We start from the raw sequence: 277 nt of genomic DNA on the forward strand, positions 1-277 counted from the left end.
TTCTCTTCTTTACATTTGCTGCTGCAGCAGGAAGCAGCAGCAGCAACATATAAAACAAACACCACGATACGTACAAACGCCGCACACACACCAACAGCAGCAGCAGCAGCAGCAGCAGCAGCAGCAGCAGCAGCAGCAGCAGCAGCTCTCAAGCCAGACTACTAGAAGGAGATCAATAACTGAGGTCTTCGTCCTTGTGTATATCTCCTGCTGCTGCTGCTGTCTATACAGCCTGCATGCAGCCGCAGCAGCACTGCAGCAACAACGGGCTGGGGTC

This window comes from Eimeria mitis, genomic scaffold (assembly GCF_000499745.2).
Source record: "Eimeria mitis Houghton genomic scaffold, Emh_scaff2555, whole genome shotgun sequence".
In the NCBI taxonomy this organism is placed as follows: Eukaryota; Apicomplexa; class Conoidasida; order Eucoccidiorida; family Eimeriidae; genus Eimeria; species Eimeria mitis.